The sequence below is a fragment of the Gorilla gorilla genome, chromosome 12 (assembly GCF_029281585.2).
Source record: "Gorilla gorilla gorilla isolate KB3781 chromosome 12, NHGRI_mGorGor1-v2.1_pri, whole genome shotgun sequence".
NCBI classification, from domain to species: Eukaryota; Metazoa; Chordata; class Mammalia; order Primates; family Hominidae; genus Gorilla; species Gorilla gorilla.
Window position 1 is genome coordinate 108,328,086 of NC_073236.2, and position 15,436 is coordinate 108,343,521.

A 15,436-nucleotide genomic window follows, 5' to 3' on the forward strand; every position below is an offset into this window, starting at 1 on the left:
CAATCGTTTAGTATCTATGGTCTCACTTAACTCTGTTGTAACCTTTTGAGAGATATTTATTATGTCCACTTTACAAAGAAACTGAGGCTGAGTAAGGTTATGGGACTGAAAGAAGACAATACAGCTGGTGCCCGCTAAGATGCAAATCTGAGCTTGTGAATCTCTGAGGTTTAAGACCTTTTAGCCGTTTTAAGTAGGCAGATATTCTATGCAAGAAGAGAACAGAGCCCATAAACAGAGAAAAGTTATCAAACGAAATCAAAACCTTGAAGGTTTTGCCTTATTTTGAGTAGAAGATTCCTAGGGTCAAAAGATCAAGGAAGTTTGGATCAGAAATTAGGATAAAGAATGCCTCTGGCATAATCTGTCTCGTAAAGAGAAAGTGATGCCTCATTTCGAGAGAAGAAGGTGTCAGAGACAAATTTCAAACTGTCTTTCTTAATTTCCTCTTATCCTCTGAATCTTCTTTATTGGTCAAGATTTAATATTTATGCAATCTTAACTGAATTCTCACTCTTTTTAAAAGGCAAACGTTGTCAAGTAATAAGAACTAAACTGTATCCTTTCAACAAATATTTACTAAAAGCCTGCTGTGAACAAGATTCTTTATTTTACACAGATTTTATTTTACTCAGATTTAGATGGTTTAATTTGCACAGAAAGAAGGATGTTGGATACAGGAGATAAGAGATTAGTTTTTTATTTCACTGATTTTTCAACAGACATTTGACAGAAATGTGATTTTTATCAACAATTATTTTTATCTTCAAATTAACTACTGTATGTTGGCAACATAAGCAATATTTTTATGAGGTCATTTCATCTTAATGATTAGTGTTTTGTGACAATCCTATTAACATAATCTTTAAGCTTGTTTTTGAAATCAAAAGGCACTTTGCACAATAAATTATGACCGGTGCATTTAAAAAAAAACCCAAAGGAGTAATTATGCATAAAACAAATATCTACATATTGTCCTTCTTCAGAGGAAATTTTAAAATATTAGTAAAGGACTTGGAGATTCATTCTGCCTGAGGGAAAATTGCCCACTGGAAGTACAACTCTTGAGCTACTTGTTCCTGAGGCATCGGGATCTGATGTTTGTCTTTCCTCTTTTTTGAATTCTTTCTTTGAGGCCACTGGAGTGTGTGATCTGTTATTATTTGAGTGCTTACAGGGTGTTACACTCTGTGTGCCAAACACTCTGAGTAAATAATTTACTCATCCTCATACCAACCCATTTAGGTAGGCATGCCCATTTTGCAGGTGGAAAACTGGAGCAAGAAAGGGTTAAATAACTTACTTGCCCAAGGTCACACAATAACGAGGAATCAGAGTTCAAACCCAGGCAGTATGAATCCAGATCTCAGGCTCTTCAGGTATGATAATAAACTGTTGTATACTTGTTGGATAAATGCGACCTCATTCTTGCTTTTTAAAAAGTATATTTATTCTTAAAATTATTATGTAAAAATTTTTTAAATTATAAAAACATTTTTTCCTAATGAAAAATGGAAAAATCCCAAAAGTAGAAAATACTCATAATTACATCTAAGTATATTAAATATTAATGTTTTAGAGAATTTCTATCAAATCTTTTTCCTTAGTAGATTTTCACACATGCTTGTTATGTTGAATATATAGTTTTTTAGCTCTGTTTAATTACCTAACATTTTATAGTATTTTCCAACATTATCACAGATTTCTTAATATCTGCTTATTTCATCTACTGTAAAAATAATAATTTATCTATATATTCATTTATAGTTGGACATTTAATTTGTCTTGGGTGAGGCTAGGTTCATTGAAGCTGTGATGTACATTTTTTGCATCTAAATTCTTTTCAAAGGTTAGATCTATTTTCTTAGGATTTCCAGAAGTGGTTCAAAGGTTAAGAACATTCTTTAGGGTCTTGATATAATCATAAATATCTGTTTCGAGGCTTAAGGAGTCATTTGGCTTGATACTGAGGGTGCATTAAGGAACAAGCATCAGGCTGTCTTGGCTTTATCTTGTCCTGTGTGTTGCTAAGACAGAGAATAAGACGGAGAGACAGGGAGAAAGGATGGCTCAGGTTTGGCTCAGACTCTTTTGCAAAATGTCCATTGGGGACTGTTCAAAGCAGCAATATGTCCCATCAAATAGCAGTTAAAACTCATTGTACTTTTCTCAATACAAGGATGGCACACAAGAATGTAGATTCCACAGGGTCAAAGGTTTTTGTCTCACTTTTTTATGGCTGTATCCCCATTGTATACAAAGAGCTGGTCCATAGTTGGTACTCACTAGAATTTGTTGAATGCATGAATGAACTCTACTTACAACAACCGTACAGACAGAATTGTAGGAGAGCTAGCAATTACTTGGGAATCATAATTGCTGAGATTGCATAGTTAGGTCAATTCAGATAACTTTCCTCTCTTCAGAATCTATTGTTGTGGCTGTTTGGATTCTTTAGCCGCATGGAAATGACTGCTGCCTAAGCACATTGCCTAATCCCACTGCCAAAGTCATTTGAAGTCAAGAGTTATCTCACCTCTTGTTGACTGTGATTGCAGCTGTGGAATGACCCCTTGTCTAAACTCTCTGATTGATCTTCACTTTCCCAAGAAGTCTTGGTGTTCCATACAGTGGTCAGTCACATCACTTATGCATGTGGTGGCTGATGTCTTTTTCAAGACTTTGATGGGACCTTGATAACTGAATGAACAAGACAAAGGAACATTTTTTTTTTCCAGAGAAGAAGTGACTACATTGTGAAAAGGTTTTGGGCAATGTAATTTCCATGATATACATCTAGAAGCAGAGTATAATGCACACATTAGAGTCTGTTTGAATTCAGAGAGATATTCCTTGAGGTTTAGATGCTGAAACATTTTTTTGATTAGCCAAATAAAATGATGGCTTCAATAAGGTGCTTTTTGCTTTATTAGTCAGTTCACTCCCCAGCGGAATTTCTCCTCATCCTTCAAGATTCAGGTCAGGCATCCTTTCCTCCAAGAAGCCTTGTCTGAGTCTTTTCTTTTCTCTAAATCCAGTTGTGATGCTGTTCTTTGGGCTTTCATAGTAGGCAGTGTGGCTTTCGATGAGGCATTTCACACACTGGATCATAATTATCTGTTCTAAGGAAACGTAGTTCTCATCTGCCCAGCCTCTTCATTTTGCAGAAGCAAAGCACAAAAGGTTGGGTCAGTTAGGGGGAAATCAAAGAGTTGGAACTTGAGTCTTCTCATGAGCCCCTGCCAATGCTTCTCTTATTTCACGAGAGGTGCAGATGTCTCAACTATTCAGAAGTAATCAGACCTTGCTAAGGAAACTACTCATCTGCTGAGAATCAGAATGAGAATTAATGGCTACTTTGGAAACAATAGACAAATCTCTCCTCTTACAGATTAAGAAAAAAAAAGCCCAAGCAAGATAAGCAACATTCCTGTGATCACTTAATCATGTGTTAAGGATGTTCCTGAGTCATAATTTAAATAAATTAAGATTAATTGAAGGATTTTTTTAGAATGAGAGTCAGCAAACTTTTTCTGTAAAAAGCCAGGTCATGATCTCTATTGCAGCAACTCACCCCTACTGTTATAGCGGGAAAGCAGCTACAGACATTATGTAAACAGATGAATGTGGTTGTATTCCAATAAAGCTTTATTTACAAAAACAAGCAGTGGGCCATATTTGGCCTATGGGCCATAGTTTACCAATCCCTTCTAAAGAAAACTATGAATGGCATGGCTTTACATTCAGTGCCCTGATAATTCTATAATAAAATTTGGTTAAATTCTATAGCAAAGCAGCGGCCATATCTTAGAAAATTTCTGCTACATGTAAGTGGGGACTTGGCAGTAAATATTGTTTTCTGAGAATTCTTGGGTTCTAAGTTTTTATTTGAACTTTTATGGGAAAATAGTAGGAGTCTTGGAGTTTTCATTCTAAATGGAATGACATCATAAGCACATCTGAAAAATATATAGCTATGTTTGCCAAAAATATAAACCAGCTTTGGAGATCGTGACCACTTCACTTTTACCACACTGAAGAAAGGACCAACTTTTTGTCCATTTAAAATCTAATTTAATGTCACTTAAAAAGAACAAACAAAATAAAGAATTACAATGGGAATTCAAGGATTCAGACTGGCAAAGTGACATGTACCAAGTTACATGGCAAGAAAGGGCAGAGTGGAGCTTGAAGCCTGGTCTCCTGATCTTTATCAGAGTTCTGTAGGCTCAGAACTATGCTAGGTCTCATGGGAGTCATAGGAGTACAATACCTAGTGCTTGCTCTCTAGGAAGAAGGCAGGAAAGAACCTTCATTGTGTGCTTCTCACTCTTTCTGGTGTGAAACTTGGGTGGCAGCAACGTCAGTCTGACAATATCAGGCAGGTGGGAAAATGTAAACTGAGGGGGAAAGAAGCCTGGTTAGCACGGGCCCCAGCCAGGCCACTGAACATTCATCTGAGAGGGCCCTAGTGCCTGTCTATGTTTGATTGTGCATGGGACAGGGGGCAGATAGATAGGTGGATAGGTGTTGAGGGGGCCTCAAAATGGCACCCTTCTTCTCCATTCAAGTTCAGAACTAACTGAGAGATCCAGGAATTAGGTAACTAGAGACATATTACCACCTTTTATTACTGGTAAAGCTGGTTTGGGGGAATGTGGCTTAGATTTTTGGATTATGTGGGCCTTCTAACACAGTACCTCAGAAATAATTAGCTATGATCATGGCTGGGCAACCACAGGCCTCTCACAGTGGTACCTGTTCTGAAAAGACAGCAGAAGGGCTGAGCTGTACGCATCCTTTGGCAGGTCCTGCTCCCAGATTGACCCATCAGGTAATTCACATTTCCTTGCCTGAGGAGGAATGGGTGAGGGACAGTGGAAGGGCTTGCAGTGATGCTCTAATGAAGGGCCCTCAGCCAGCTGTAGGGGGAGCATAAATATTTTTTGTTACTAGATGGAATACAAACGTTGTCTACTTATTGAATTTTGCCACAGCCTGGCAACTTGTTTCTGCAACTTGGGGTACTTCCCGTTCTGCTGTTGACTCCGTGCCATGTATGGCAATGGGGACATCAAAGTCTGGACTCAAGTTGTTTAAAAAGTTTCTGTGCTCAACCCAGAAGCCTTTAACGAGACTCAGCTCAACATAGGAGCTCTAAATTTTAAAAACCCCTGAACTAGGGCCAACAGTGCAATTTGTCTTCCATTTGGTTATAGAAGGGAGAGAAGGGAAACCAATATTTATTGAGCTCTGGGTGTTCCAGGCATTATATTATGTTCTTTGCATTGGCTATCTCATTTTGTCCTTGAGGCAATCCCTGTTATTAGTGCTATTTTACAAGTGATTGCAGTGCAGAGCATTGATGGAGTGAGTGGGAGTGAAGATGGGAGACTTGACCTGGTTCTTGAAGAATGGCCTGTTCCCAGATTTCTGGGTGGGGACATGATGTCTGTTGGGAAAAGGGGCCCATTTGGTGATCTGTGACTTAAATTTGCCTTATGCTTTGTATACTCAGTCTTGGAGTATCTCTCTACTTTTAGATTCCAAACATCTTCTGTAACTATGCCATATTATCCAGTCCTACTACCCAAGTCTTAAATTAGGCTCTGGGCCTCTTTCAATTTCTTTTTTTTAATATTTGCTCCATATTGTTACGGCTGATCCTAGAAGTTACTGTGAGGAAAACAGGGTAATTTGGTTTTGATATTTTTTCTTTCTAACCATGAAACATCCCAAGATCTTTTTTCATGTATAGACTCTGGTTCTCTCTTGCCTCTCTGCCTGCCCTCTTGTATCAGCAGTACATGATCTTACTTCTGTCTTTTAAAACTTAACTCTGTGTCTCATGCTCTCAGTCAATGCCCTTTACTTGCCAAAAGTTACTTATGTGATAAACAAATCTAAGTTCTAGTGTATTGGGTTGTTTGTTTTCTTATTATTGAGTTTTAAATGTTGTTTATATATTCTGGATAGAAGTATTTTGCCAGGTATAAACTTAGCAAATATTTTCTCTCAGTTTGTGACTTGTCTCTTTTATTCTCTTAACTGTCTTTTGTTTTAAAAAAATCATTTTTAGGTTCAAGTTTACATATGCAGTTCTGTTATACAGGTAAACTACATGTCTCACAGGTTTGGTGTACAGATTATTTCATCACCCCAGTAATAAGCATACTACCCGATAGGTATTTTTTCAATCATCACCCTCCTTCCATCCTCCACCCTCAAGTAGACCCCAGTTCTGTTGTTCTCTTAGTATCCATATGTACTTGGTGTTTAGCTCCCATTTATAAGTGAGGATATGCAGTTGGTTTTCAGTTTCTATGTTAGTTAGCTGAGGATAATGGCCTGCAAAGGACATGATCTCATTATTATTCATGGCTGCATAATATTCCATGGTGTATATATGCCACATTTTCTTTATCCAGTCCACCATTGATGGATATTTAGGTTGATTTCATGTCTTTGCTGTTGTGAATACTGCTGCAATGAGCATGCACATGCATGTGTCTTTATGGTAGAACAATATATATTCCTTTGGGGATATACCCAATAATGGGATTGCTGAGCTCAATGGTGATTCTGTTTTAAATTATTTGAGAAATTCCTCCTTGCAGTGTATAGGCATTCCCTTTTCTCCATAACCTTGCCAGCATTTATTATTTTTGACTTTTTAATGGTAGCTATTCTGATTGACGTGAGATGATATTTTATGGTGGTTTTGATTTGCACTTCTCTAATGATTAGTGATGCCGAGCATTTTTTCATATCCTTGTTGGCCACATATATCTTGTTTTGAAAAGTATCTGTTGATGTCCTTTGCCCACTTTTAATTGGATTGTTAGGTTTTTGCTTGTAAATTAGTTTAAATTCCTTATAGATGCTGGATATTAGACCTTTGTCAGATGCACAGTTTGCAGATATTTTTTCCCATTCTGTAAGTTGCATGTTTACTCTCTTGATAGTTTTTTTTCCTGTGCAGAAGCTCTTTAGTTTAATTGGGTCCTGTTTGTCAATTTTTGGTTACGTTGCAATTGCTTTTGGTGTCTTTGTCATGAAGTCTTTGCCAGATCCTATGTCCAGAATGGCATTTTCTAGGTTTTCTTCTAGGGTGTTTATGGTTTTAGGTTTTGCATTTAAGTCTTTAATTCATCTTGAGTTGATTTTTGTATGTGGTGTAAGGTAGAGGTCCAGTTCCAATTTTCTGCATATGGCTAGTCAGTTATCCCAGCACCATTTTGAATAGGGAGTCCTTTCCCTGTTACTTGCTTTTGTCAAATTTATTAAATATCAGATGGTTGTAGCTATGCAGCATTGTTTCTGGGCACTCCTGTTCCATTGGTCTATATGTCTGTTTTTGTACCAGTGCCATGCTGTTTTGGTTACTATAGCCTTGTAGTGTAGTTTGAAGTCAGGTAATGTGGTGCCTCCAGCTTTGTTCTTTTTTCTTAGGATTGCCTGGTTATCCCAGCTTTTTTTTGATTCCATATGAATTTTAAAATAGTTTTTTTCTAATTCTGTGAAGAATGTCATCAGTAGCTTGATAGGAATAGCATTTAATCTGTAAATCGCTTTGGCAGTATGGCCATTTTAACAATATTGATTCTTTCTATCCATGAGCATGGAATGTTTTTCTGTTTGTGTCATCTCTGATTTCTTTCAGCAGTGTTTTGTCATTCTCATTGTAGAGATCTTTTACCTCTCTGGTTAGTTGTATTCCTAGGTATTTTATTCTCTTTGCTGCAATCATGAATGGGATTGCATTCTTGATTTGGCTGTCAGTTTGGATGTTGTTGGTGTATAGGAATGCTAGTAATTTTTGTACATTGATTTTGTATCCTGAAACTTTACTGAAGTTGTTTATCAGACCAAGAAGCTTTTGGGAAGAGACTATGGGGTGTTCCAGGTATAGAATCACATCATCTGCAAACAGGAATAGTTTAACCTCTTCTCTTCCTATTTGTATGCCTTTTATTTCTTTCTCTTACCTGATTGCTCTGGCCAGGATTTCCAGTACTATGTTGAAAAGGAGTGGTGAGAGAGGGTATCCTTATCTTGTTCTAGTTTTCAAGGGGAATGCTTCCAGCTTTTGCCTATTCAGTATGATGTTAGCTGTGGGTTTGTCATTGATGGCTCTTGTTATTTTGAATTATGTTTCTTTAATGCCTCATTTGTTGAGGGTTTTTAACATGATGAGGTATTTAGTTGTATTGAAAGCCTTTTCTGAATCTGTTAAGATAATCATGTAGTTTTTGTTTTTAGTTCTGCTTAAGTAAATCACATTTACTGATTTGCATATGTTGACTCAACCTTGTATCCCAGGGATAAAGCCTGCTTGATCCTGGTGGATTAGCTTTTTGATATCCTACCAGATTCAGTTTGCCAGTGTTTTGTTAGGGATTTTTGCCTTGATGTTCATCAGGGATATTGGCCTGAAGTTTTCTTTTTCTGTTGTGTCTCTGTGAGGTTTTGGTATGAGGATGATGCTGGCCTCATAGAATGAGTTGGGGAGGAGTCCCTCTTCCTCAATTTTTTGGAGTAGTTTAAGTAGGAGTGGTACCAGCTCTTCCTTACACATCTGGTGTAATTTGTCTTAACTGTCTTTTGAAAAACAGAAATGTTTAATTTTGATGAAGTCTAATTTTTCCATTTTTCTTTGGCTTTTGATGTGATATCTAAAAGATTTTTGCCTAATCTAAGGTCACAGTGATTTTCTCTTATATTTCCTTCTACAAGATTTGTAGTTTTAGGTTTTAATTTCACGTCTATGACACATTTTGAATTAATTTTTAAAGTAGGTTTCCAAGTTTGAATCAAAGTTTTTTTGTTGTGTTTTTTTTTGTTTTTTGTTTTTTGCATGTGGACAGTCAATTGTTTTAGTACCATTTGTTGAAAATACTACTTTTTGTCCAATGAACTGCCTTTGCACCTTAACTTTAAAAATAGGAGAATTATATGAACAGATACTTTGCCAAAGAAAACGTATGATTGGCAAACAAGAACATGAAAGGATGCTCATTATTAGTGATTAGGGAAATGCAAATTAAACCACAATGGGGTATCACTATGTGTCTGAAAGAATGGCTCAAATAAAAAATACTGACCATACCAAGTGTTTGTGAGGATGTGGAAGAGCTGGAACTCTCATACCTTTGATGGGAATTTAAATGACAACCACTTTGGAAAATGGTTTGATAGTTTCTTAAAAAGTGAAACATATACCTATCATATAATCTAGCCATTGCATTTCTGGTTATTTTTCTAAGAAAAATAAAAGCATGTGTTCATACAAATGATGGTAGCAGCAGCCTGACTGGAGAGGCTGCAGTGTTAGAGGCGTGGCTGGGGCTGCGCACTCCACAGAGCTGGCACAGCCAGGAACAGGCATGAGCCCCATCCCCTACCAAGTTGGTGGGGCAGAAGGCCAGTGCTCCTTGGCGCAGCTGCAGCCACCCAGCCATGGCTCTGGACCCGGGCTTCCCCGTGCTCTCAGGGGCTTGGGAAGCGCCCCTGCCCCTGAAGGCTTGGAAGTACCTGCTCCCGCTCCTTGGCCTCTTCCCACTCTAGGCGCCTGCTCTGGGGTGGAACAAAGTTGTGGCTGAGCCAAGGTGCTGTTGCTTGGCCTGGCATGTGCAAGCTCAGGGCGGCATTGACACACCAGCCCCCTGCCGCCTTGTCCCCCTCCAGACTTTGGGTGCTGATGAGCATGGGAGGAGGGGCAAGTGGGGGCTGAGGGTGGCTTAGTGCAGGCTTGCAAGCACCCCTTGGCACTAACAGCCTGGGCACCATGGATGGCATGTGGATGGTGGCAGGAGGCAGACAGGCTCCTGGGTGGAAAGGGGCAGGTCTCGGGTGAAACCCCACCTTCAAGCCAGGGATGGCCTGAAGCCTGGGTGCTGGGCTGTCAATTCTGGATGGAGTCAGTGGCCCAGAGGGACAATTTATGGTGCTTTTTCTGAACCTGCTCATGGTGGCCCATGGACCAATCAGCACGCCCTTCCTTCTGAGGCTATAAAAACTCTAGACTCATCCAGACTTGGACAGACATCAGGACTACCAGCTGTGGGAAGGAACTGCCCACTTTGGGTCTCCCAAGAGCTACTCTGTCACTCACTGGAGCTCCTCTCTGCCTTGCTCATCCTCCAGTTGTTTGCGTACCTCATTGTTCCTGGACACGGGACAAGAAATCAGGACCTGCTGAATGCGGGGACTGAAACAGCTGTAACACAAACAGGTCTGAAACATGCCCCGCTGCTTGTCACATTGCAGGCAACAAGAAGGAGAGAAGAGCTGGGACCCTTCGGGGAGCCCAGAACTAGGGGAGCCCTGAGCCAGGGCTATGACACCCTCTTTGGGGCTTTGTGGTTCCTGGCATCTCCAAGCTTCCAGGCACCACCATATTCCCTTCATCCAGATGTGGGTGCCCACAGTGGAAGCCACTTGGGGTACATCTGGTCCAACCATAGCCTCACATGGAGCCGGCACTTATGCTGTCATCTGGAGCTGCTTGCCTTGCCCAGCAACCAGTGTGCCTGGCTGTGCACAGTGGCTGGACCCTGCGCTCACTCACACACATACCCCTCATCATTCTGTGTCTGGCTCACCCTTGGCAGGTGTGGGATTCAGGCCTGTAGCATGAGCCAAGTGCAGCCTGCCAGGCTGAGTGGACAGATTGAGCTCAGTGGGCATGAGCAATACTTAGGCAGAAGGCACTGCTGGCCACAGAGGTTTCCAGCTGGTGAAGTGACACCCCAAGGATCTCGTGACACAAAGACTTGTATACAAATGTTTGTAGTAGCTTTATTTGTACAAGCCAAAAACTAGAAAGAGTACATGCTTTATGATTATGTTTATATAAAATTCTATGAAATTTAAACTAATCTATGGTGACACAAAGTACATCAGTGGTTTCCTGAGGACACAAGAGGGACAAGAAGGTAGAACTACAAAGGGTATGAAGAACCTTTTGTTGTGATGGATGTGTTCATTATTTTTATGTCACATGGCTTCATGTGACATGAAATATATCTACCAAACTGCACTGGTAGAGATATATATATATATATATATACACACACACACACACACACACACACCAAATTGCACCCTTTAAATATGTTCAGTTGACTGAATAGTAATTTACTTCAATAAAAATAAGAAAACTAGGTAGGCCTATGAAAAAATTATATGTATATGTGGCCCTGTGTCACTGAGAATTGTTCAAAGTTTCTGTGAAGTTCATCTGGAAATGTTCAACAAGTGCTGATAAGCTGTTTCACTTTTTTGAGGTGTGAGTAGAGGAGGGCCAGGAATTCTACTCAAGGGAAATAATCCAAAAGGAAGAAATCAGTCTACACAAAGTTATAGTGTTACTATTCACAACTGTGAAACACTGGAAGTTACCTAAATGCTCTACAATTGGGGATTGATTGTAATCAATATGATTAAATTACCATATATACTTCAAAAATATTAGTTGCATGGACTATATCTGTGTATGGAAATAAATATGTGGAGCCATTTAGTTAAAAAGTAGCACATAAAGAGTACACTCTGATTTAATCCATGTTGACATGTACAAATGAAAATTGACCATGATTGGAATATAAAGTGATGTAAATAGCTGATAATTTAGGTTTGTATTTTTTCCTTTTAGTATTATTATTTAATTATTTAACTCCTATTATACCTAATAGAAGAAATAATACTGTATTACAAAATTTTAAGATGTATTTTACAAACTGACCATGCAATTAAATCTCAGCAGAGATATGACACCCCATAAGTAGTTACTGTTCTGAGGGATTTTAAAAGTCACCCTTCGTGTGTGAGATCTCCCCCACTGAGCTGCTATGACACAACCCACTTATGAAGTTGTCATCTTTCTATTTCTCCTTTGTATCAAGATGTTGACGATCCCTTAACATGCAATCATGTTACCTGGCAAAGTAGCACTTGGCAAAGTCCAAACTATTATCCTTTTAATATTTTGAATCTGAGAGGATCTCATCTCTTTCATCCTTAATCATGGTAATTTATATTTTCCACTTTTTTTCCAGATCTTTTTGACTAGAGCTTTAGAAATTGTATTGATCATCTCAGAACTAGATTTTTATTTCATTGAGTTTCACTATTGATTTTTACATTTAATTGTTTTCTGTTTTGATCTTTATTATGTTTTTTCTTATGCTTACTTTGAATTTTATTTGCTCTCCTTTTTCTATTTCTCTTAAGGTGGAAGCCAAGGTTATAAATGGAGACTTTCTCTTTCTTCTAATATGAGCATTTATTGCCTTGAATTTCATCCTACATATTGTTTTGTGGCACCTCACAAATTCCGACATGTTGTTACCATTTTAATTTATTTCAAATATTTTAATTTCTCCTTTGATTTATTCTCATATCTATGGGTTATTTAGAAGGGTGTTATTTAGTTTCCAAATGTTTAGGAATTTTCCAGACATGTTCTGTATTCATTTCTAATTTAATTCCACTGTGGATAGAGAGCATACTTTGTATGACATACATCCTTTTAAACTTACTGAATTTAAAACTTGTTTTATGGCCCAGAATTGGGTCTATCAATCGTAATAATTGTTCTGTGTAAACATGAAAAGAATGTGTATACTGCCAAGAAGAGGAATGTTCTAAAATTGTCCATAGGTTATTTTGATTGTTAGTGTGTTTCAAATTTCTATATCCTGATGATTTTCTCTCTACCTATTCTACCAATTATTGAGAGAAGAGTATTGAGATATCTGATCAAAATTGTAGACTTGCATTTTTTTCTTACAGCTCTATCAGTTTTTGCTTCATGTATTTTGAAGGTCTATTATTACATGCATAGAGACAGAACTGGTATGTCCTCTTGATGAATTGATGCTTTTATCGTGATGAAACAATCTTCTTTATTCTTGGTAATATCTTGCTTTGAAATCTACTTTTGTCTTATATTAACTTAGCCACTACAGATTTCTTTTTACTAGGGTTAACGTGGTATATGTATCTACGTTTATTCCAACATTTTACTTTTAATCTGTTTCTGTCTTTAGATTTAATGTGTGTGTCTCAAAGGTGGCATACTGTTCAATTTTTCTTTCCCCCCGCCCCTGCCATTCTGACAATCTCTCATTTTTAACTGGGATATTAGAATGTTTATATTTAATGAGATTGTTTATACAGTTTGAATTATGTCTATCATCTTGCTATTTGTTTCCATTTGTGTCTCTGTTATTTGTTCCTATTTCCTATTTATATTCCATCTTTTGGATTTAGTATTATTTTATTTCAATTTATATTGTTGTCAGTTTATTCATTATAACTCTTTTGTTAATTTGCTTAAAGGTTTATTGCATGTATCTTAAATTTATCAGTCTTCCTTAAGGTGATATTATACCACTTCAAGTATGGTATAAAAATCTGAAATAATGTACTTCCATTTCTTCTCTCTTGCCCTTAAGTTATTGTTGTTGTTTTACTTACGTATGTGCTATAAAAGCCTCAACTTATTACTATTATTTTTGTTTAAATAGTCAATTATCTTTTAAACAGTTTTAAATAAGATAATAAAAAAGTTATATATTTACTTATGTGGTTGCCATATTTGATGCTTTTCATTTTTGAGGGTTGATTTATATTTCTATGTGGTATCATTTTTTCCTTTTACCTGAAATCAGAATTTATATTTCTGAAAGTGTTTTTATTTCTTCTTTGTTTTCAAAGATAGAAAATTCTAGGATATAGCAATCCAGATTGACAGCTGCTTTCTTTCATTACTTTAAAGATGTTTCACTGTCATCTCGTTTGCATTATTTCCAACAAGAAATCTGTTCTTGCCCTTATCCTTGTCCTCTGTACTTAACGTATCTTCTTATCTTTGCCTACTTTTAATATTTTCATGTTATCACTGGATTTGAGATGTTGGTTTACTATATTCCTTGGTGTATTTATATTTCTTATTCTGGGCTTCCTTAAACTTGAATCCATGAGCTTAAGTTTTTCATCAAAATTGGACGATTTTCATACACTATTCTTCATTCCCTCCCTACTTCTCCTTTCTTTTGCTGAGGAAAATATCTATGAGACCTACATGTGTATTAAACTGTCCTACAACTCAATGATGCTCTTTTCATTTTTGTGGATTCTTTTTTTTTTCTGTGTGCTTCTTTTGGGTAATTTCTATTGCTATTCTTCAAGTTCATAATCTTTTCTTCTACAATGTCTTATCTGTTGCTAATCCCATCTCTGGTATTTTTATCTCAGGGGTTGTAGTTTCCATCTCTAGAATTTTGGATTTCGGTCTTTTTTTCTCTCTTCCATGTCCCTACTTAATTTTGTGAACACATGGAATGCAGTTATAACAGCTGTTTTAATATCATTGCTAACCTAATATCTGTGTCATTTCGGTGTCAGTTTTGACTGATTAATTATTTTTCCTATAATAAGCAGTGTTTTCCTCCCTTTTTGCATGCCTGGTAATCTTTGATTGGAGGGTCAGAAAATTGTACCTCATTGGGTGTTGGATATTTTTGTGTTTCTATAAATATTCTTGAGCTTTGTTCTGGGATACAGTTAAGTTACTTGGAAACAATTTGATCCTTTCAGGTTTTGATCTGATTTGTTCAGTGGTTCCAGAAGAGTGTTAATGCTAGGGCTAATTAATAATTTCCTCTGAGGTAAAGCCTTTTTGAGTATTCTACGCAATGTCTTATATGAGCTTTTCTGTCTGGCTTATGGGTACAGGCTCTATTTGTGGCCATGTGTGATCACTGGATACTGTTCCCTTTAATTCTTTTGGGTGATTCTTTCCTCACACAAATGCATGAATTAACACTCTGCTAATACTTGAGGAAAATTCTCTGCAGGTCTCCGTGTGTCTCTGTCCTTTTCAGCACTCTGTCTTGAAAATTCTAGATGTCTTGATTTCTTGAAATGTCAATTTTGTTTTCTCAACTCAGGAAGTCTTTTAGCTTCTCCCTGGGATCCCCTTCCCTGTACCTCAGCCTGGAAGTTTTCTCAAACCAGGAAGCTGGGTCAGTTATGAGGTGGTGTGAGTCATTTTTTTCTTGCCACTCACTGTTTTTCATTGCCTAATATCCAGTGTTTTGTAAATAATTATTTCATATAACTTATCTTTTTTTTTTCTAGCCTGGAGGATAAATCCAATTCCTGTTATTCCTCCTTGACTGGAAGCAGAAGTGTCTCCAATGGGTTTTAGTATTTATCTTTGCTAATTGGATAATCTGCAATACTGGTTGATTTGTTGGTTTTAGTGACCTCTACTTGTACTCAATGTCATGTTTTTTTCCCCAAACTTTCCATCTTCAGGCTTGACGTGTAATGCTTTGGGACGTATTTTACTTAGAAGACTAAGTGGGATAGCAGAATGATGACTTCCTTTACATGAGTCCTGTGGCTCCATGTAGCTGCAGCTGGG

At 37.5% G+C, this 15,436-nt stretch overlaps 1 protein-coding gene across 1 annotated transcript in view; it reads left to right on the forward strand.

Annotated features, from left to right (window-relative positions):
* Positions 1-15,436, forward strand: part of SRD5A2 (steroid 5 alpha-reductase 2) — a 55,298-nt gene that overhangs the window by 1,325 nt on the left and 38,537 nt on the right. The gene's annotated exons all lie outside the window — the stretch shown is intronic.